Here is a 24,592-nt window from a genome sequence, read left to right as displayed (position 1 = left end):
AAATTTATCAGGTAAGCATAAATTTTGTTTTCTTCTCATAAGATATGGAGAGTCCACGACGTCATTCCAATTACTAGTGTGAACCAATACCCAAGCTAGAGGACATGGAATGAATAGGAAGGGAGAACAAGAAAAGAAGACCAAAACAGAAGGCACCATCGCTTGAAGAACCTTTCCCCAAAAAGAGGCCTCAGCCGAGGCAAAAGTATAAAATTTGGAAAATTTGGAAAAAGTATGCAGAGGACCAAGTTACAGCCTTGCAAATCTGTTCCACAGAAGCTTCATTTTGAAAGCCCAAGGAGAGGAGACAGCCCTAGTGGGCTGTAATTCTCTCAGGAGGCTGCTGACCCGCAGTCTCATAAGCAAAATGAATTATACTTCTACAAGAGGGAAAGAAAAGTAGAAGTAGCCTTCTGACCCTTACGCTTTCCAGAGAAACAAACAAACAAACAGGGCAGAAGACTGGCGAAAATCCTTACTCGCCTGTAGGTAATATTTTAGAGCATGCACCACATCCAAGTTGTGCAACAGACGTTCCTGATGAGAAGAAGGATTGGAACAGAGAGAAGGAGCAACAATTTCCTGATAAATATTTGTATCTGAAGCCACTTTAGGGAGAAAACCCAATTTAGTAAGAAGAACCGCCTTATACGCATGAAAGATAAGGTAAGGTGAATCACACTGCAAAGCCGAGAGTTCAGAAACTCTCTGAGCAGAAGAGATAGCAATAGGAAACAAAACCTTCCAAGCTAACAACTTATCTATGGAATGCATTGGCTCAAACGGAGCCTGCTGTATAACTTTAAGAACAAGGTTAAGGCTCCAAGGAGGAGCAACAGGTTTAAACACAGGCCTGATTCTGACCAAGGCCTGACAAAAAAGATTGAACATCTGGCACCTCTACCAGACGCTTATGTAAAAGATAGATAAGGCAGAAATCTGATCTTTCAGAGAACTAACTGACAACCCTTTCTCCAGGCCTTCCTGGAGAAAGGATACAATTCTAGGAATCCTGACCTTACTCCAAGAGAAGCCCTTCGCTTTACACCAATAAAAGGTATTTACGCCATACCTTATGGTAAATTTTACGAGTAACAGGCTTGCGTGCCTGCAGCATGGTCTCAATGACCGACTCAGAAAACCCATGCTTAGCCAGAACTAAGGGTTCAATCTCCAAGCAGTCAGCTTCAGAGAAACGAAGGTCCTTCCTCAGAGACAACCTCCAAGGTTGCAGAGATGACAACTTCACTAGGGTCTGCATACAAGATCCTGCAAGGCCATGCAGGAACCATTAGAATTACCAACGCTCTCTCCTGTTTGATACAAGCAATGACTCGTGGAAGGAGCGCAAATGCAGGAAACAGATATGCTAGACCGAAATCCCAAAGAACCGCCAGAGCCTCTATCAGAGCGGCTTGTTGATCTCTTGACCTTGAACGTACCTTGGAAGCTTGGCTTTCTGCCGAGATGCAATTAGATCCAACTCCGGCACCCCCCACTTGAGGGTTAATCTGGAGAACACCTCCGAATGGAGCAAACACTCCCCGGGATGAAATGTCTGTCTGCTCAGGAAATCCGCCTCCCAGTTGTCCACTCCTGGAATGTGGATGGCAGATAATGATAATAATTGGATACTTGTATAGCGCACAACCTCGAACTTAATCGACTCGCGGCACTGATAACAGGTATTATTAGACAACAATTGTGAGCTTCCGCCCACTGAATAATCCGTGCCACCTCCTTCATGGCTGAGGAACTCTGAGTTCCCCCCTGGTGGTTGATGTAAACTACTGAGGTGATGTTGTCCGATTGGAACCTGATAAACCGGGCTAAGGGGAATTGAGGTCAAGCCATCAGACCATTGTAGATCACTCTCAACTCCAAGATGTTTATGGGGAGAGCAGACTCATCCCGAGTCCATAGTTCCTCTGCCTTTAATGAGTGCCAGACTGCTCCTCAGCCTAGCAGGCTGGCATCCATAGTCACGATCATCCAGGAAGGTCTCCGGAAGCATGTGCCTTGAGACAGATGGTCTTGAGAAAGCCACCATGGAGAGAGCCTCTTGTCGACTGGTCTAGAGTTATCCTCTGAGACAGATCTGAATGGTCTCCGTTCCATTGTCTGAGTATGCATAACTGCAGAGCTCTCAAATGGAATTGGGCAAAGGGAATGATGTCCATTGAAGCGACCATCAGACCAATTACCTCCATACATTGAGCTACTGATGGCAGAACAGTAGACTGTAGAGAGAGGTAAGTAGAAATAATCTTGGATTTTCTGATCTCTGTCAGAAAATTTTTCATATATAAGGAATCTATTATGGTTCCTAAGAAAACTACTCTTGTAGCTAGAACAAGGGAACTCTTCTCCAGATTCACTTTCCATCCATCGGAACGTAGAAAAGACAATAAGATATCTGTATGAGAGTTTGCTTGTTGAAAAGATGGCGCCTGAACCAATATGTTGTCCAGGTAGGGCGCTACTGCAATTCCCTGAGATCTGATGACTGCCAAGAGAGCTCCCAAAACTTTTGAGAAAATTCTGGGAGCTGTGGCAAGGCCAAACAGAAGAGCCACAAACTTAAAGGGACATGAAAGACAGTTTTTTTCTTTCGTGATTTAGAAAGAGCATGTCATTTTAAACAACTTTCTAATTTACTTCTATTATCTAATTTGCTTCATTCTCTTGATATCACTTGCTGAAAAGCATATCTAGATATGCTCAGTAGCTGCTGATTGGTTGCTGCACCTAAAGGCCCTGTGTGATTGGCTCACAAATGTGCATTGCTATTTCTTCAACAAAGGATATCTAAAGAATTGAGCAAATTAGATAATAGAAGTAAATTGGAAAGTTGTTTAAAATCGCATGCCCTATCTGAATCATGAAAGTTTAATTTTGACTAGACTGTCCATTTAAAGTAAGTACTGAATAGTAAGTATCTGTGCCAGAGCCATACATACATATATCCATATATAGTTAAACTTAAAAGTGCCCATAAACATAGCTGTGAGGGTCTTTCAAAAAACAACCAAACATACTTACCCATAGACACTCGTCCACTAAGTAGCAGACAGCCAAACCAGTACTGAAACATATCAGCAGAAGTAATAAAATAGGAGTATAACGTTGATCTGTAAAGGGAGGCAGAAGACAAGTCCCTGACACCGAATTTACAGAGAGCCTATGGATTTCCCATGAGGCGAAAAAATAGTATCATGAGGCAGTACCCCAATCACATCCCTCTGACAAGTACTATACTCTGAGGGGAACTGGACTTTAAATATGCTCTGAAGCACCTTTCACTGAAGAAATCAATCACATCATCTTACTGCATCCACCTTCAAAGGAGGCAAAGTAAAAACTACGGTATGAGTGAGGTGGGAGGGGTTTTATAGGCTTTAAAATCTGGGAAACGTTGCCTCCTGGTAGGAATGTATATTCCATACGTAATAGCTCATGGACTCTCACCACCTATATGAAAGAAATGAAGCATTAAGAAAATGTAAATGCTCACATCTGGAGAAAAAAACAGTAAGAAAGCAGCTTAGTTGGTATTTTACTTATTAGTGGTAAAAACAACAACAATAACCTAGCACACTCATAACTTGAGTAGCAGTTTCTAAATCAATGGAAGGTCTCCATCTAAAATTATAATAGCCAACTACTAATTGTTTGAGGCAAACACAACATAGAGATTTATAAAACATTGTAACAGCTCATAATTCTGTGGTGTACAGCATGAAGATAGCCAGATAGGGCAAAACACAGATAGTATTAGGATTATAAATAGGACACAAACCACAATATTAACTGGACTCGATATATATATTTATCTAGAGATAAGAACGGGACATTTGAAACTTAAAGGGACAGTCTACTTGAAAATGGTTATTCTTTAATCCCCAGTTTTGAATAACAAACTTGATTATATTAATACACTTCTTACCTCTGTGATTACCTTGTATCTAAGCCTCTGCAGACTGCCCCCTTATCTCAGATCTTTTGACAGACTTGCGTTTTAGCCAATCAGTGCTGACATAAATAATCTCCACGGAAGTAAGCACAATGTTATCCATATGGCACACATGAACTAGTGCAGTCTAGCTGTGAAAAACAGTCAAAATGCACTGCGATAACAGGCGGTCTTCAAGGGCTTAGAAATTAAGATACAAGTCTACCTAGGTTTAACTTTGAACAAAGAATACCAAGAAAACAAAGCAAATTTGAAGATAAAAGTACATTGGAAAGTTGTTTAAAATTGCATGCCCTATCTGAATAATTAGCTAGACTGTCACTTTAAGCTTCATATCATGTAGATTCTCCACCTCTGATCATAAGAGGCCACTCTTGTTTCAATGAACTAACACAGTTACTTCTGGGCTATATAATTAACCCCATATAGAAATAATGTTGTAGGACAAAGGGGGCAAATCAGTGTTCTTAGGCCTATACAAATTAGACCCCAAACTAATATATCATTTTGCAGAGCATAGTTACAATATGCTTGTCAAATTCTATGTGATGTCTATCTATATTGCTCATCATCATAGCAGTCAGATCAGTATACAAGGGAGATGATCAGCTCTTTAAAGGAGTCAGCAACAATAGCACTCTCAGGTACTCAAGTCGGAATCAAGTTCATGAGGCTGCTCCATGATGTCAACTGCGGCCCTAAAATCACTGTCCCATGGGTAGCTACTGTTTTTGTCACGCAGTTTTGTAGAAGCAGACTCTGTAGGTAAAAGCCAATCAATCCTTTGCTGAGGAATCACCTCCTTGTAAACTAAGAAAGTATGGGCATTGGCAGATGTCATCTCCTCCACAACCCATGTTCCTGACTGACTGACTATATTTTGCTTGGGAGTTGCAATGTACTGTGTTTAACCCATTTGCAAGGGTTAAACGCACAGTTGCTAGGGTCAGTCATGACAAAAATGACATGAGCATTTCATTTGTACAATACAATGTCCCTTTAATCCTTGTGAGTGAAAGTAATATGCATTTTTTAAAATTAAAAAGACATACATTTTTTGAAAACATCAGCGCTCTTTAGAGAATATTGTGTGAATTATATATGTGAAATAAGCTATACATCATAACATATGTGAAAAGGCACATGATTTATATAGAGGATTTATTTATTATTTCTACTGTGCTTCTTGCTAAGTGCTTAATACAATTAGATAAATAGGACATATGCCTACAGAAGTACTCTTGTGTATAATGTTTGTGTATTAAGTAATGAGACACAAAGAGTGCGGTGAACACATGAACTATTCTTTCCCCCTAAATTAGGCCACTACAATTATTCCTTACTGTCAGAGACCTCAAGAGTATTGAGGCTTCTTCAGCAGTAAAAAGGGACAAAAATGTTCAAATTAGTGAAGCAGCAAAATGTAGACAAACATGAAGCAGTACAAGATTTGTAAGTGATTTGAATACATATTACTAGGATAAGCTACAACCTCAGCAAGAATTCATATGGGGAAGGATTTTTTTTTTACATTATTACTTTTATTGTGTAGTTTTAAAAAAAGGACAATAAACAATTTTGCAATCTATTTTCATTATTTATTTTGTCCCCGTTTATTGTAATTAAAGGAACACTGTACTCAGAAAAACAATTTATGCTTACCTGATAAATTATTTTCTTTCTTGGCAGGGAGAGTCCACAAATTCATTCATTACTGTTGGGAAATACTGTACAACACCTGGCCACCAGGAGGAGGCAAAGACACCCCAGCCAATGCATTAAGTATCCCTCCCATTTCCACTAGTCCCCCAGTAATTCAGCCGAAGAAAAAGGAAAAGTAAGAGAAACACTGGGGGTATAGAGGTGCCGAAAAGGAAATAACTGCCGCCTGAACAAATTTTCAGGGCAGGTTAGTGGACTCTATGCCAAGAAAGAAAATAATTTATCAGGTAAGCATACATTTTGTTTTTTCTAATGGCAGGGAAAGTCCACAAATTCATTAATTACTTTTGGGAAACCAATACCCAAGCCAAAGAGGACACAGAATGAACAGGGAGGGAAAAAAAACAAGGCAGGCAGACCTAAACTGAAGGCACCACCGCTTGCAGTACTTTACTCCCAAACTAAAGGAAGGCTCCACAGAGGCAAATTAATTTGTAAATCGTATGTGATGAAGACCAAGTAGCCGCCTTACAGATCTGTTCCACAGAAGCCTCGTTCTTAAAGGCCCAAGAAGAAGATACTGCTTGAGTAGAATAAGCCGCAATCCTCGCAGGGGGCTGTTGTCCCTCCTCTACATATGCCATATAGATGATGCTACACAACCGAAAAAACATAATTTATGTAATAACTTACCTGATAAATTCATTTCTTTCATATGAGCAAGAGTCCATGAGCTAGTGACATATGGGATATACATTCCTACCAGGAGGGGCAAAGTTTCCCAAACCTCAAAATGCCTATAAATACACCCCTCACCACACCCACAATTCAGTTTAACGAATAGCCAAGAAGTGGGGTGATAAGAAAGGAGCGAAAGCATCAAAAAATAAGGAATTGGAATAATTGTGCTTCATACAAAAAAATCATAACCACCACAAAAAGGGTGGGCCTCATGGACTCTTGCTAATATGAAAGAAATGAATTTATCAGGTAAGTTCTTACATAAGTTATGTTTTCTTTCATGTAATTAGCAAGAGTCCATGAGCTAGTGACGTATGGGATAATCAATACCCAAGATGTGGAACTTCCACGCAAGAGTCACTAGAGAGGGAGGGATAAAATAAAGACAGCCAATTCCGCAGAAAAATAATCCACAACCCAAAACAAAAGTTTTAATCTTAATAATGAAAAAAACTGAAAATATAAGCAGAAGAATCAAACTGAAACAGCTGCCTGAAGTACTTTTCTACCAAAAATTGCTTCAGAAAAAGAAAAGACATCAAAATGGTAGAATTTAGTAAAAGTATGCAAAGAAGACCAAGTTGCTGCTTTGCAAATCTGATCAATGGAAGCTTCATTCCTAAACGACCAGGAAGTAGAAACTGACCTAGTAGAATGAGCTGTAATCCTTTGAGGCGGGGATTTACCCGACTCCACATAAGCATGATGAATCAAAGACTTTAACCAAGACGCCAAAGAAATGGCGGAGGCCTTCTGACCTTTCCTGGAACCAGAAAAGATAACAAATAGACTAGAAGTCTTTCTAAAATCCTTAGTAGCTTCAACATATTATTTTAAAGCTCTTACTACATCCAAAAAATGTAAAGATCTCTCCTTTGAATTCTTAGGATTAGGGCACAATGAAGGGACAACAATTTCTCTACTAATGTTGTTAGAATTCACAACCTTAGGCAAAAATTTAAATGAAGTCCGCAACACCGCCTTATCCTGATGAAAAATCAGAAAAGGAGACTCACAAGAAAGAGCAGATAATTCAGAAACTCTTCTAGCAGAAGAGATGGCCAAAAGGAACATAACTTTCCAAGAAAGTAATTTAATATCCAGAGAATGCATAGGTTCAAATGGAGGAGCTTGTAAAGCCCTGAGAACCAAATTAAGACTCCAAGGAGGAGAGATTGACTTAATAACAGGTTTGATACGAACCAAAGCCTGTACAAAACAATGAATATCAGGAAGATTAGCAATCTTTCTGTGAAAAAGAAAAGAAAGTTTGCAGACAAACCTTTATCCAAACCATCCTGAAGAAACTGTAAAATTCTAGGAATTCTAAAAGAATGCCAGGAAAATTTATGAGAAGAACACCAAGAAATTTAAGTCTTCCAGACTCGATAATAAATCTTCCTAGACACAGATTTACGAGCCTGTAACATAGTATTAATCACTGAGTCAGAGAAACCTCTATGACTAAGAATCAAGCGTTCAATTTCCATACCTTCAAATTTAATGATTTGGAAAAAAGGGCCTTGAGATAGAAGGTCTGGGCTTAACGGAAGAGTCCAAGGTTGGCAACTGGCCATCCGAATGAGATCCGCATACCAAAACCTGTGAGGCCATGCTGGAGCCACCAGCAGTACAAACGAATGTTCCATTAGAATTTTGGAAATCACTTTTGGAAGAAGAACTAGAGGCGGAAAGATATAGGCAGGATGATAATTCCAAGGAAGCGACAACGCGTCCACTGCCTCCGCCTGAGGATCCCTGGATCTGGACAGATACCTGGGAAGTTTCTTGTTTAGATGAGAGGCCATCAGATCTATTTCTGGAAGTCCCCAGATTTGAACAATCTGAAGAAATACCTCTGGGTGAAGAGACCATTCGCTCGGATGTAACGTCTGACGACTGAGATAATCCGCTTCCCAATTGTCTACACCTGGGATGTGAACCGCAGAGATTAGACAGGAGCTGGATTCCGCCCATACAAGTATCCGAGATACTTCTTTCATAGCCTGAGGACTGTGAGTCCCACCTTGATGATTGACATATGCCACGGTTGTGACATTGTCTGTCTGAAAACAAATAAACGATTCTCTCTTCAGAAGAGGCCAGAACTGAAGAGCTCTGAAAATCGCACGGAGTTCCAAAATGTTGATTGGTAATCTTGCCTCCTGAGATTCCCAAACCCCCTGCGCTATCAGAGACCCCCATACAGCACCCCAACCTGTCAGATTCGCATCTGTTGAGATCACAGTCCAGGTTGGACGAACAAAAGAAGCCCCTTGAACTAAACGATGTTGATCTATCCACCACGTCAGAGAGTGTTGTACATTGGGATTTAAGGATATTAATTGTGATATCTTTGTATAATCCCTGCACCACTGGTTCAGCATACAAAGCTGAAGAGGTCGCATGTGAAAACGAGCAAAAGGGATTGCGTCCGATGCAGCAGTCATAAGACCTAGAATTGCCATGCACAAAGCTACCGAAGGGAATGATTGAGACTGAAGGTTTCGACAGGCTGAAACCAATTTCAGACGTCTCTTTTCTGTTAGAGACAAGGTCATGGACACTGAATCTATTTGAAAACCCAAAAAGGTTACCTTTGTCTGAGGAATCAAGGAACTCTTTGGTAAATTGATCCTCCAACCATGTCTTTGAAGAAACGACACAAGTTGATTCATATGAGATTCTGCAGAATGTGAAGACTGAGCAAGTACCAAGATATCGTCCAAATAAGGAAATACCGCAATACCCTGTTCTCTGATTACAGAGAGAAGGGCACCGAGAACCTTTGAAAAGATCCTTGGAGCTGTTGCTAGGCCAAACGGAAGAGCCACAAACTGGTAATGCTTGTCTAGAAAAGAGAATCTCAGAAACTGATAATGAGCTGGATGAATTGGAATATGAAGGTATGCATCCTGTAAGTCTATTGTGGACATATAATGCCCTTGCTGAACAAAAGGCAGAATAGTCCTTATAGTCACCATTTTGAATGTTGGTATCCTTACATAACGATTCAATATTTTTAGATCCAGAACTGGTCTGAAGGAATTCTCCTTCTTTGGCACAATGAATAGATTTGAGTAAAACCCCAGACCCCGTTCCAGAACTGGAACTGGCACAATTACCCCAGCCAACTCTAGATCTGAAATACATTTCAGAAACGCCTGAGCCTTCACTGGGTTTATTGGAATGCAAGAGAGAAAAAATCTTCTCGCAGGTGGCCTTACCTTGAAACCTATTCTGTACCCTTGTGAAACAATGTTCTGAATCTAAATAAAATTACTACAATTAAATAAATAATTCTATTTAAAACTAAATACTTACCTATAAAATAAACCCTAAGCTAGCTACAATATAACTAATAGTTACATTGTAGCTAGCTTAGGGTTTATTTTTAGTTTACAGGCAAGTTTGTATTTATTTTAACTAGGTAGAATAGTTATTAAATAGTTATTAACTATTTAATAACTACCTAGCTAAAATAAATAAAAAAGTACCTGTAAAATAAAACCTAACCTAAGTTACAATTACACCTAACACTACACTATAATTAAATAAATTAACTAAATTAACTACAATTAATTACAATTAAATTAAATAAACTAAAGAACAAAAAAAAAACACTAAATTACAGAAAATAATAAAATAATTAAAAAAAATTAAACTAATTACACCTACTCTAATCCCTTAGCAAAATAAAAAAAGCCTCCCAAAATAATAAAAATCCCTACCCTATACTAAATTACAAATAGCCCTTAAAAGGGCCTTTTGCGGGGCATTGCCCCAAAGTAAACAGCTCTTTTACCTGGAAAAAAAAAAACAATACCCCCCCCAACATTAAAACCCACCACCCACACAACCAACCCTACTCTAAAACCCACCCAATCCCCCCTTAATAAAACCTAGCACTAACCCCTTGAAGATCACCCTACCTTGAGACGTCTTCACCCAACCGGGCAGAAGTCCTCAATGAAGCCGGGCGAAGTGGTCCTCCAGACGGGCAGAAGTCTTCATCCAAGCTGGGAAGAAGAGGTTCTCCAGACGGTCCGAAGTCTTCATCCTATCCGGGAAGAAGAGGTCCTCCAGGTGGGCAGAAGTCTTCATCCAGACGGCATCTTCTATCTTCATCCATCCGGAGCAGGTCCATCTTCAAGACATCCGACGAGGAGCATCCTCTTCTTTCCGACGACTAACACTTAATGACGGTACCTTTAAGTGACGTCATCCAAGATGGCGTCCCTTCAATTCCTATTGGCTGATAGAATTCTATCAGCCAATTGGAATTAAGGTAGAAAAAATCCTATTGGCTGATCCAATCAGCCAATAGGATTGAGCTTGCATTCTATTGGCTGATTGGAACAGCCAATAGAATGCGAGCTCAATCCTATTGGCTGATTGGATCAGCCAATAGGATTTTTACGATCTTAATTCCGATTGGTTGATAAAATTCTATTAGCCAATCAGAATTGAAGGGACGCCATCTTGGATGACGTTACTTAAAGGTACCGTCATTTAGTGTTAGTTGTCAGAAAGAAGAGGATGCTCCGAGTCGGATGTCTTGAAGATGGACCTGCTCTGCTCCGGATGGATGAAGATAGGAGATGCCGTCTAGATGAAGACTTCTGCCGTCTGGAGGACCTCTTCTGCCCGGACAGGATGAAAACTTCGGACCATCTGGAGGACCACTTCTGCCCGGTTGGGTGAAGACGTCTCAAGGTAGGGTGATCTTCAAGGGGTTAGTGTTAGGTTTTTTTAAGGGGGGATTGGGTGGGTTTTAGAGTAGGGTTCGGTGTGTGGGTGGTGGGTTTTAATGTCGGGGGGTTATTGTATTTTTTTTTCCAGGTAAAAGAGCTGATTACTTTGGGGCAATACCCCGCAAAAAGCCCTTTTAAGGGCTATTTGTAATTTAGTATAGGGTAGGGCTTTTTATTATTTTGGGGGGCTTTTTTATTTTATTAGGGGGATTAGATTAGGTGTAATTAGCTTAAAAAATTGTAATTATTTTATTTTCTGTAATTTAGTGTTTGCTTTTTCATAATTTAGATAATTGTATTTAATTGTAGTTAGTTAAGGGAATTAATTTAATTATAGTGTAGTGTTAGGTGTAATTGTAACTTAGGTTTATTTTTATTTCACAGGTAAATTTGTCTTTATTTTAACTAGGTAGCTATTAAATAGTTAATAACTATTTAGTAAATATTCTACCTAGTTAAAATAAATACAAAGTTGCCTGTAAAATAAAAATAAACCCTAAGATAGATACAATGTAATTATTAGTTATATTGTAGCTATCTTAGGGTTTATTTTATAGGTAAGTATTTAGTTTTAAATAGGAATAATTTAATTAATTATAGTTATTTTATTTATATTTATTTAAATTATATTTAAGTTAGGGGGGTGTTAGGGTTAGACTTAGGTTTAGGGGTTAATACATTTAATATAGTTGCGGCGACGTTGGGGGTGGCAGATTAGGGGTTAATAAATGTAGGTAGGTGTTGGCGATGTTAGGGACGGCAGATTAGAGGTTAATAAAATTTAACTAATGTTTGCGAGGAGGGAGTGCCGCGGTTTAGGGGTTAATATATTTATTAAGGTGGCGGCGATGTCCAATCGGCAGATTAGGGGTTAAAATTTTTATTTAAGTGTTTGCAATGTGGGGGGGGGGCTCAGTTTAGGGGTTAATAGGTAGTTTATGGGTGTTAGTGTACTTTTTAGCACTTTAGTTAAGAGTTTTATGCTATGGCGTTAGCCCATAAAACTCTTAACTACTGACTTTTAAATGCGGTACGAGTCTTGACAGGAGAGGGTGTACCGCTCACTTTTTCCAAGACTCGTAATACCGGCGTTAGGAAAATCCCATTGAAAATATGGGATACGCAATTTACGTAAATGGATTTGCGGTCTGTTGGAGTCGCGGAAAAAAGTGAGCGGTACACCTGTACCTGCCAGACTCGTAATACCAGCGGGCGTTAAAAAGCAGCATTGGGACCTCTCAACGCTGCTTTTTAAGGCTAACGCAAAACTCGTAATCTAGGTGATAGTTAATTGCTGTAATATCAGCTTGATCTATAGTATCAGTTTCTGTTTTACTGGAGAAATATTTCTGGAGTAGTACTTTACGAGTGAATAAATGGACATCTTTAATGCTCTCAAACTTGTCAAGGGTGGGGGTAGGTACGAAAGTAAGACCTTTTTTGAGGACGGTAATCTGTGTGTCTGTTAGTGTCCTATCTGAGAGATTAATTATATTTAATTGCGACTGTTTTGTTTCTTCTTGTTCAAGGGCTTTTGATGGAATTTTACTTGTTTTCTTGTTCTTGGTCTTATTGCCCCTCCCTCTGCGAGTTCTATGTCTAAAGGGACAGTCTCTTTATTACCATGAGGAATTATTTTATTTCTTAAAATAGGTTTGGGTCTGATTTCGTCATCTGAGTTGCCAGGATCAGTCATATCACAATCTTTATCTGAGGTATCTGAATCAGTGCCTGCTGTTCTGTTTTGATTCCACATATAGACTGTTTTTTCAGCATAGTCAGTTAGGTCCCTGTCTATTTTACCTTCTTTTTTGTCAGAAATAAACTTGGCAAACCTTTTAACCTCTCCTTTGATTTTAGTGTATGACTTCTGAAATTCCTCTTTCATTTCATATGGTTTAAGTTCCTCACTTATCTTTGTAATTTCATTAGTTATTTCATTAAGTTTCTCCATTTCATGTTCTATGAGAAATCCTATAATTTAAAGGAACATTCCCATTTATTTTTTAACTCAGGCTTTAGGTCTTGAAAAGATGGAAACAACTTGAGGCGTAGGCCCCTTGGTATAATATTGTTTGAAGTATAAAAGTTGTACATGCCTATGTTCCATTGCCTTTTAATTTGTTTCCTCCTTATTTTTTTAAGAGTTTTTAACGACTTAAGCCATTCCCATTTGTTCCTTACTTTCAGTAATATATCGTGTAACATTTTCTTCTAACCCATCACTGCTCTAATACATCTTACACATTCTGTTGATAATATCACATTTTTGGTTACAATATTATTTCCCTTATATGGAAGTTGCGTGTATATACTGTTAACATAACGGGTGGGTACTGATGGTAATGTATATGAGTAACCATACTATATGGTAAAGCTTATAGGCCGGCTAGGAATGAATGGCAACAAACCCTCTAATAAGTGCACATACTTTTCATTCATGAACTTTCTCACAATTTTTCTCTCCGTTCCTTTTTTTGTTTTTTACCCACCCATTATGTTAACAGTATATACACGCAACTTCCATATAAGGGAAATAATATTGTAACCAAATATGTGATATTATCAACAGAATGTGTAACATGTATTAGAGCAGTGATGGGTTAGAAGAAAATGTTACACAATATAACGATCACACACCGTCATCCCACATTCGTCATTGGTAAACAAACCCCAGGATTGGAAGACTAGAAGGTGTGTACTGAGAACCATCAATGATTGGTGGAATACCGTAGCTAATAGGGTTTAAAAAGGAGTGGGTAAAGGCACTCGTCTTGTCAAACATTATCCAAATTATCACATTGAGAAAGGCTCAGATGTGAAAGCCAATCGCCTTTGTGTGCAAAACACCTTTCTTTTTGGAGTTTCAAAATTTTTCAGATTTAAACCCAAGTTTTAACCTAGAAAGCTGTTCTTAGCTGCTCCTTGCACCTGAAGCCGACGATTCCTGCTATCGTCCAGGAATACAGGGGAGCAGCTTCCAGCAATCTAGTTTTAATTGTTTGGTGGTTTTGTAATTTGGTGGAACTCACAGGGGGTATTTGTTGGCGATTATATTTCACCTTCACTCTTTTAATGGTTACCATTAAAGGTTACATTTTAACTTCATTTATACATAGCTGTTAATGTAAACAGCAATCTCACAATTTCTCACTTAGCTGGAATGGCTAGCATATTTAACAGTTGATACTGATTATTTAGTTGCGTATTAGCAGCACTATATTACAAGTTGTTAGGAATGAGTGCTATTTAACCCCTTCTTTATCAATTTCTTTTCCCTTCCCATTATTAATAGGTCAGATTATGGCTCACACCGCCCTAAATAACCATAAACCTAGTTTAAACTGAAATACACATCAGAATTACGAGGGATCTTCTCATTTTTCCTTCCAAAGATCACTCTTTTTTTGTACTGCATTTTTTTTTTCTATTTACACTATAGGAGTACAGTGATTTATTTGTTTTACCATTTCATTGTACACAATACCTTGCTATACTGTTGCAATACTGAATATTGGGTGGTCATATATAATAGTTTAGTTAATTCCAAAGGTCGTATAGATGGCTGAAGCCCTTCCTAGCAGCAAAAGGATTATTCATTAGTAAAGTGATGGAGCTGAATAAAACCCCTCAAATTGTAACAGTTTTTTGGGCATTTAGACAAAGCATTTTAGCAGAGTGAACAAGTCCACATACACAGGCCCATTTATCAAGCTCCGTATGGAGCTTGAAGGGCCGTGTTTCTGGCGAGTCTTCAGACTCGCCAGAAACACAAGTTATGAAGCAGCGGTCTAAAGACCGCTGCTTCATAACCCTGTCCGCCTGCTCTGAGCAGGCGGACAGGAACCGCCGGAAATCAACCCGATCGAATACGATCGGGTTGATTGACAGCTCCCTGCTGGCGGCCGATTGGCCGCGAGTCAGCAGGGGGCGGCGTTGCACCAGCAGCTCTTGTGAGCTGCTGGTGCAATGTTAAATGTGGAGAGCGTATTGCTCTCCGCATTTAGCGAGGTCTTGCGGACCTGATCCGCAGTGTCGGATCAGGTCCGCAAGCCCTTTGATAAATGGGCCCCAGAGTGTCATAATGAATATTAAATAATGGTATTAAGAAGTTTCTCTGCTGCTATTCAGTGGGGCAGAAAAATATGTCAAAGCATGGAAGGTTTTAGCAGAAGTTTATGATGGAGAACGGAAGGGAAAGGCTGCTAATTGCAGTAGATTGTAAGTGGTGTTTTATTTTGCACAAACATACGCCTGGCTTGAATTAATTAACCTTCACCATCTGAGTCAATTTACAGAGATGTTATATGAACTCAGGGTGACAGATCCTCTACACAAACCATTTCCTAGATGGCATTAGTAAAATCATACAGAAATTTATAGTTATATGGTGGACTCAAAGTGCAGCATATTATTTAGCATTGTATATAAACACTATAAATTATTATTAAAAAAATCCTAGGATATTATTGACAAGTTCAAAAAAATATTTTCTGCACTGTTATATACATTAGTGCTTCCATTCACAATATTAAAATGCCCACCATATAAGCAAAACAAATTAATGTAAATCTACAAATGATCAGTTTCAACTAGATTTTGCATTTTTACATTACACAGTGGTGCAAGAATGTTCTACTTCATTAAAAATACAGCCGCACAACCACTATAATTGCACAGCTATTAATTATTGGAGTTAGAGACATAGCACTACTGGTGACCGATGAAGGAAGACGTTATTAGGACAGAAAACAAGTAATCTCAGTGATAATATAAGCTTATTGTCTGATAATTGTTATTGTTTTTTTATTAACCACAGGCTAAAAAACTAGCTTAATTTTTATTCTCTTCTTCCTGATGCGATGAAGCACACACCTTACTATTGTATACATTGTAGAAGATTATTTATAACAGTGATACAGAACAGTGTGTTTATTTGAACAGATAAGTCACATGAATTAATTATGTTATGGTTAATCGTTATCAGTCAGCAGATATCATTCAACATTACACAGTGCAGCATGATCACCATCAGGGTAAATAACCATAAGATACTATATCATTCACAACAATATGCAGCCTAGCATATGAATTATCAGTATATAGATGAATGGTCACATGTAAAATGTCAGTGCAACTTAGTGCTGTCATTATACAATGCAGTAGGTTTAGTACATAGATACTCCACATAGTTAATTATTGGCATTACTATATACTTTTATTTTCACCCAATTATACATATTCATCTTTCGTATATATATTGCAGCATATTCATCAACTATATCTAAAGGGCTGTATTAAACTCAAAGTTTAATTATACATTAAGGGTCAGTTTACAAGGTGGAGCGCTAATTAACGCTCCCACTCGAGTGTTAACTGCGCTAGAAGTAAGCTTCTTGCCCTCGATGGGTTGCACTCGTATTATGAGTTGAAAGTAAAACTGATTTTACTTGCACCATAACCCAACAAGCGCAAAAAAATGGTTAGAATATCACATGAACATTAACGTATTCCTCCATAGAAGTCAATGGAAAAAGATCCTAACAACCTACTCGCGTGCAAACCCGATCGCATATTCTCCTGTGCGCTAACCCTACATGAAAATATTACACATTCCAATGTTCTTCACATAGCAGAATATGTTCTATTTATTAAAACAATATATATATATATGCAGAAAGAGAAATTTCAATAACAGTGCAGGGGCGCTCAGCTAGCTGTGATGTTCTTATACAATAGTTATAAAACTGATAATAGTCCACAACAGTTGTAAATGAATTCTTTAAACCCAGACATTTTAGTTCTTTGATACAATGGTGTGTAGAAAGTAAATACTGCTTACCAACTATTACCCCAATCATATGAGGTAAGGTGTTCGCTCAGCTGATGGTAGAATGAAGTGAGTTCTCCGTGCCTCCCAGAGTAGAGATCCAAGTATTCCCTTTAGTCCAGGGATCTCCATCTTAGGATGCTTATACGTGGGATAATGGAAATCCTGGACTCTCTTGAAAAAGAAGAGGTAGACTGTGTTCTGTGTATATATATCTCTCCAATGGTGGTAGGAATCTTTGTCCCCTCTGGTGGTCTTAAAGGGAGACTGAACCCAAATTTGTTCATTAGTAATTCAGAAAGAGCATGCAATTTTAAGCAACTTTCTAATTTACTCCTATTATCAATTTTTCTTCGTTCTCTTGCTATCATTATTTGAAAAAGAAGGCATCTAAGCTTTTCTTTGGTTTCAGTACTCTGGACAGCACTTTTTTATTGGTGGATGAATTTATCCACCAATCAGCAAGGACAACCCAGGTTGTTCACCAAAAATGGGCCGGCATCTAAACTTACATTCTTGCATTTCAAATAAAGATACAAAGAGATCGAAGAAAATTTGATAATAGGAGTAAATTCGAAATTTGCATAAAATTTCGTGCTCAATCTGAATCACGAAATTACATTTTTGGGTAGTGTCCCTTTAAGGATTTTTACACACACTGGTGGTGAGAATCTTTGTCCTCTCAGGAGGTCATCCGGATATTATACATGGAGGAGAAAAAAGAGGCACATAGCATAATACTGTATGTACAAAGGATAAATATTTATTAGGTAATAAAATATGCTTACAATATAAAACCTCGATCAATTATGAGGTAAGGTTGTGGCATGTGAAGTCAGAAGTCAAAGTGGGTTTTTTTGCAGCTAGCTCCCAGTAGTGCATTGCTGCTCCTGCTCTCTCACTACAATGTTGTGGACATGCCGTGGGGCTTGCAAAGTTGCGCTGCTAGCCTAAACCTGCCTGCCTATCTGTGCTCACTGCTCAGTGATATGTGGAGCAGTGGAGTCACTCACTGCTGTGCTGTCTCTCTAAACGGGAACTGGCAAATCATGAGGGGATGCCTGGCACCTGACCGCATGACTGTTTGACACTGTCTTTAAAGTGAAGGAGCCACGTATGATGCCCACCAGACCATTACGGTTACGGTACACTAAGTGCACACTGAACAGGTAGGAGGGCAGGCGGGGGTCTGGGGGTGGGCAGAGTGCAGAGGTGATTGGCCATAAGAAGCGGTAGGCACGCGGCCCGGGGCTGTGCACTGACAGACTTGGAACAGAGTCAGAGAGCAGAATTTTCATAGTTTGCACCTAAAACTTTTCTTTAGTGATTTATTTTTAGAGTGCTCTGTTTATCTTTCATTTGATGCTCTGCTGAGCCAGGGAGCAGCATCTGAGTATGTTTTAAGTGTGTCTGAGTGTTTGTATGTGTGTTTGCCTGTGTTTTTGTGCGTGTCTGCTTTCTGGGGGGGGGTGACACCATAACTTACCGCACCGGGTGACAAAAAACCCTAGTGACGCCACTGGTTCTTACTGTAGGACGAGGGGTTTGTGTGGGCAATCAGAGATACAACCTCGGGGGGGGGGGGGTCTTCAGCACCCTTTTCCCCCCAGGGAGGTTTTCAACCTCTGGACCCCCAGCAAACAAGGAACAGGAAAGGTCGGCGCTCCTTATGCCACACCAGGAACCCCTGCCCCAGTTGCACTTTTAGGTTCGTATAATAATTATTCTTTTACGTATACAATTTTTTAGCTGGAGTAAATATCTCCTACTGTCTCGGTCTGTGCAGGAGCTGCCAAAACATATACACCCACACACACTATAATCGGGTTTGTAACAGGTCCGTCCCCGTCCCCAGTTGCGCACGCCTACTCAAAGAATGCTGGATGCACTCGCAGACAAAATAATTCACCTAGATGCAGAGTAGGCAAACAAAGCAGCATTAAGAAAAAAAAAAACTAACCGCCCGCACAAAGTATGAAAAAAATATAAAACCAACCGTCCGCACAAAGTATTAAAAGCTTGTGCGGGCGTTACTGTTTGTGACATTTGGAGAGAACTAGATGGCAAAACCAGATTTCCTTCTGTCTGAGAATCATCCAATGCCAAACGTTTATAAGTCAAAATATGCTGTTTGCAATTTATAGACATATCAGTACAAGTGGGACATATTCTAAGAGAAGAGGGGGTTCCACAATGGCTTCTAAACAAATTTTGCAATGAGTTTCCTCAATGTCAGACATGTTTAACAGGCTAGTAATGAGACAAGCAAGCTTGGAAAACACTTTATTTAATGAAAAAAACACAATTTTCAAAAACGGTACTGTGCCTTTAAGAGAAAAAAAAGGCATACACAAACTGCAAAACTGGTTAAAATTGCTTCAAATTTTCCGAAATTTTAACAGTGTACCCACAAAGCTTTAGAAAGATTGCACCACAAGTAAATAAGCAATAAACCCCCAAATGAGAAAACCGGATTGATAAATGCCCAAAACCGATAAAAACCCGCCAGCACCTTGCCACAGCTCTGCTGTGGCACCTACCTGCCCCTAGGGGATGAAAATATGAGGATAAAGCTTCGTTTAGGCTCCAGAAGAGTACCAGGACCTCTGGAAATGCTGCTTGCTGCATAAACTAAATGCGCAACTGAGGCGCGAAAATAGGCCCCGCCCATCTCACGCGATGTTGCTGAGGACTAAACCAAATCCATCAAACCCTGTTTGTAAGCCATGTGGGTTATAAAAAACCCTAAATAAGCCAAATGAACCCTCAAACAGATGTCCCATCATAAAATAAAAACGTTTACTCCCAGACACACAAACGTTTGCCCAATAAATCATCAAACTGAGTGCCCATAAAATTAGCCCTTTATTCAAGCTAGTAATGCCCCTTATAAACTAGGATTACTGCTTACCCTTCCCCTAATGGGGAAAATATGACTGAACATACCTCATTGCTGTATAGCAAGAAACCGTTCCTCACACTGAAGTTTTCCTGTACTCCTCAGCTTCTGTGGGAACAGCAGTGGACCTTAGTTACAAATGCTAAGATCATCATCCTCCAGGCAGAAATCTTCATCTATGTCCTGCCTGAGAGTAAATAGTACAACACCGGTACCATTTAAAAATAACAAACACTTGATTGAAGATAAAATAAAACTAACAGTTTAACACCTCTTTCACTTTACCCTTCCTGCTTAGAGCCGGCAAAGAGAATGACTGGGGGTGGAGTTAAGGGGGGAGCTATATAGACAGCTCTGCTGTGGGTGCTCTCTTTGCCACTTCCTGTTAGGAAGGATAATATCCCACAAGTAAGGATGAAACCGTGGACTTGGTACATTATGCAAAAGAAAAGTGCAGAGTGATAAATGAATATATGAGGTAACGCTCATTATACTTGTAGACTTATGAATGTAAAATATAGTAATATTCAGTAACATCAGATAAAGTAATGGGATGTCACATATGATTAGCATCAACATCAGGCATATGTTTTAGCCTAAGAGTATAGCTTTCCCCTTTTCTAAAGAAGATATCTAGTTACACAGACTAGCAAGCTGGGGAAATATTAGTATAATGCTAATAAGTGATCTAGTAACTTGCTAGTATACAGCTGCTTTCGGAAATACTTTAAATTAACATGGAAAATGTATACTATCCTAGCACTTCATAATAATAAAAAATACAAGCGTTTAAGGTACAAAATTATAACTAAGAACCGTATCTGAGTCGTTTTACCCATAACTATATGGTTAATTTACACATACTTAGTTAGCCACCGGGCTTTATTTGCAGGTAAGGTATCGGTTTAAGTTTTCTGTTGAGGTTTCCCTGTTGACATTGAGTAGAGATAAGAGGTGGAAATTTTATATTGGGTTCCTCTGATGGTTCTCCGTAAGGGTTGTGAGCCGCTTGTATATGAGGTGTATTATATGGAGCTGCAGCTTGCCTGTTACAAATGTTCTTATCGTCTCCTAGAGACATGTAGGTAGGTGAGAAGTGAGTCTCCCCCGTTTCCACAATGCCAATGGAACCCCCCCAAGTTCCTCCAGGGGCATAAACAGCAGCAAGGCCCCCTCCATCTTCTGAAGCTTAGATGAGGCGTCAATGTCTTCTAGGTATGGCAGGATTGTATTGAATGGTCTCCCCTCACATGAGTTAGTTATTAAAGAAGTGTGAGGTTTTATCTTGTGAAGCGGTTTATGCTCCATGGGCGGATTCATCTGTTTTGGCGTCATGTTAAGTAATCAGGACATCTGTTGCACAGGATTCCCTTAATATTTCGCCATGTAGAAAGCTGCGATTAATCATGTAATCCAATGGAGCTTTAGCCATGAGATTCAACATGATTTTCTCGCTGTTTTCGAAGTGTTTGTTGAGGCGGCTTTGTAGGTCTAATTCCCACGTGGTGGTCATTTTCGGCTGTGGTTATGTAGATGTTGATAGGGTCTGATCTTACTGATTTAGATACTGCTTTCCTCTTTTCGCTGTCGATATCAGCTTGAGAAGAATCTTACAAAAGCACTGTTATGATCAGTTATGGCTATGTACCTCGGGAAACCGAGGGGGAAGGCGTTGCCATATGTGAACCGCCGCTCCTCCAGGCCCTTATTGTCTGTTCCTAGTTTCAGCATCAAGAATACAGTAAAAAAATTCCTGTATTATAATACACTACATAGTAGTGGTGTAAAGTGTGATAATTAAAGGAATCTTCCCTGCAGGGTATATCTGATAATTGGCAGGTTGTCAAATTGTCTCCTGGAGCTTTGAAAGTGTGATCGCTTGGATCGCCGTTCAGACATGCCCTCCAATTGTGTTTACTTTTAACTCATAATACCAGCCATACACCCGATGAGCACAAACCCCCAAAATAAACCCTTTATCACTCGTGCACAAACTTTTGCACGCCACTCGCAATCTGGCCCAAAATGTTTAATTATGAGTAATTTTTTTATAAAAAATTTTTTTGCAATGTACTTGCTTTTCCTGTAATTTATCCCAGAAATTTCAAGTTTTTCCACTCCCTCCAGAAAAAAATGCAATGCAGAACCCAGACAGTGATTGGTTGGTATGTGCAAGAGCTCATTTATGTCTGTTCCTAATTAGCCAAAGCAAAGGAGCCAAGATAAAGACCCCCAGCTACTTAAATAGCGTTTCAGGCTCACTCACGTCTGCAGCTTCATAAAAGACCTATGTGTTTATTCCCCCAAAAATGATTAAACTTATAGTTAATGTATTGCTTGGAAGCCACAGAGAACTACAGGTCCTGAGTGGACGCAGTCAATAAGCCACTCAGTCGTGGTAGTCACATGACCCTATCGATCACTGGCCGCATCTTCTCAGGATCAGCAGTTCTCTGCAGCTCCAGCAAGGTACTTTAACCTCATTTGCAGATGTTAAACACTTAGTGCCTGCTGATCAAGTAGCCAGCATTGAAAGAAATCTTTGGAGGCAATGAGCAACATATTGTAATATATGTGTCTCTCCTTCACATGCAGAACTTTAGTAAAGTAGGGATCTACCTAGAATTGCTTTATCTAAGAAAGGTGCCTTCCTGGTTGGTTATGCGCTAAAATTCCCAATTATCTTACAGTCTGACCTCTGAAATATAACAATCCATTATAAGGCATCAGCAATTGAAATTAAAGGGATATGAAACTCAAATATTTTCTTTTGTACTCAGACAGAACATAACATTTTGAAAAGTTTCCAATTTACTTCTATTATCAAATTAGCTTAAATCCCATGATATTCTGAGTTGAAGAGATACCTAGGTAGCATCTGGAGCACTACATGGCAGGAAGAGTGTTGCCATCTAGTGCTCCTGCAAATGGATGACATTCTTGCAAAGCTGCTGCCATATAGTGTTCCAGAAATGGGCCTGCTCCTAAGCATACATCCATGCTTTTCAACAAAACATACCAAGAGAATGAAGAAAAATTGATAATAGAAGTAAAATGAGAAAGATGTTAAAAGTTGCATGCTCTATCTGAATCATGAAATATTTTTGGGGGGTTCCATATCCCTTTAATATATAAATAGATATATGCATGTGGGCTGGCAATAATGACGACATATACTAGCCATACTGCAGGATGTCCTTTGTGACTAGGAGGCCTAGACTGAGTGAGGTTGATTTGCTGGTGGAGTTGCATGGGTTATGTGGGTGGATGCTCTGTATTACTGTGACATTATGCGGCACAAGTGGTTAATAAATCAGACAGCATCTGATCAGCCGGTGGATAGTGCAGCTGGCACTTTAAATACATATATAAATATCTAAAGATTATATGAATCTGCGTGGCACCCAATACCTTAGCGATAAAGGGATATTTTAGCTGTATTCGAATTGCACAACAGTCCCTTTAAGCCCAAGATAAGTAACTGTGGATTGTATATGTGATAGATGCTCTGTATCATGATACAATGTGCACATCTGCTTAATTGCAAAATACCATTTTCCATAAAAGAAATTGATATTTCTACAACACCAAAGAGCAAACAAAATTGCTCATTTTAATCTACGTTCTCATAAATAATTATGGATACCATGGGAAATTAAGGCAGCTTGCAAAACAAGGCTTGGCTATCTTGTTTGTTTTTTTTCTTTCTCATTTTCATTTATTATTTTGTTTGGGTATGTGGTAACAGCTGCTTCTGTAAATGCATAGGATACAATTCCTTTAACCCTTATGCTTCTAGAAAAAGCCAGAGGAAAAGGCATTATGACAGTCAATTTAATGCATGTAGTTATTCTTGTAAATAATATAAAATAGAGGACGTTACTTGTGGCTTGAAAACAGAAATCAGATATAAAGATTAGAAACACATGGGGGGTAAACCTAATCTTTATTTACTTATATACTATTAAACAGATCATTGTCCTCACATTTTTACACTTAGTTTACCTTTTACTTTTTTTTTTAATTAACAATTTATTTGTCTACGTACATTGGCAGTCATTTTCTTTTTAAGGGGTTAAATAGCATGGCTCTCAGCGACAGCAATGAGACCACTCTATAGCCCGATGCCTCCAGGGGTGAAGCGTGTTGTAATAGCGAGTCTCACCTCTTTCTGTGAGACCCTCACTATTACATTGTAAAAAAAAAAAAAACTTTAAAAAGGGACATGAAACCCAACATTTTTCTTTTTCTTATTTTTCATGATTCAAATAGAGCATGTGATTGTAATACATTTTCCAATATACTTCCTTTATCCAATTTGCTTCATTGTCTTGGTATTTTTTGAAGGAGCAGCAGTGCACTACTGGGAGCTATATGAAGACATCTGGTAAACCAATGAAAAGAGGCCGTTTTGCCACCAATGAGCAGCTAACTCCCAGTAATGCATTGCTGCTCCTAAGCCTACCTACATATGCTTTTCAACTAAGGATACCACGAGAATAAAGCATTTTAGATAATAGAAGCAAATTTGAAAGTTATTTAAAATCACATGTTCTATCTGAATCAAAATGTTGGGTTTCATGTCCCTTTAAGGACACAACATACTGAGTACATCTGTGTTGTTAAGGGGTTAATAAGCTGCTGCAAATACCTAATTTGACAAACAGAAAACAATGCCTATACACGATCCCAAAATATATTTGAAAATGGGGATTTTTAGTATCCTTTTTTGC

This window comes from Bombina bombina, chromosome 7, assembly GCF_027579735.1.
Source record: "Bombina bombina isolate aBomBom1 chromosome 7, aBomBom1.pri, whole genome shotgun sequence".
In the NCBI taxonomy this organism is placed as follows: domain Eukaryota; kingdom Metazoa; phylum Chordata; class Amphibia; order Anura; family Bombinatoridae; genus Bombina; species Bombina bombina.
Note: the sequence above shows the minus strand (reverse complement) of the source record.